Raw genomic sequence first — 302 nt, forward strand, 5'->3', positions numbered from 1 at the left:
GCTCTCTGCCCATCCATCCTTTCCTCTCCCCAACCCCTGTCAACCATTGAGTGTTTTACTATCTGTGTAATTTTCCCTTTTCCAAAATGTCATGTCATTGGAATCATACCGAATGTAGCCTTTTTGGCTTCTTTCACTTAGTGGTATGCATTTTGGGTCCCTGCGTGCCTTTTCATGATTAGATAGCTCATTTACTTTCTCACTGAATGACACTCCATTGTCTGCAGGTACCAGCATGTATCCATTCTCCTACTGAAGGACGTGTTGGTTGCCTCCAGTTTCTGGCCGTCCTGAGTAAAGCT

This window comes from Colobus angolensis, unplaced genomic scaffold, assembly GCF_000951035.1.
Source record: "Colobus angolensis palliatus isolate OR3802 unplaced genomic scaffold, Cang.pa_1.0 Scaffold480, whole genome shotgun sequence".
NCBI classification, from domain to species: domain Eukaryota; kingdom Metazoa; phylum Chordata; class Mammalia; order Primates; family Cercopithecidae; genus Colobus; species Colobus angolensis.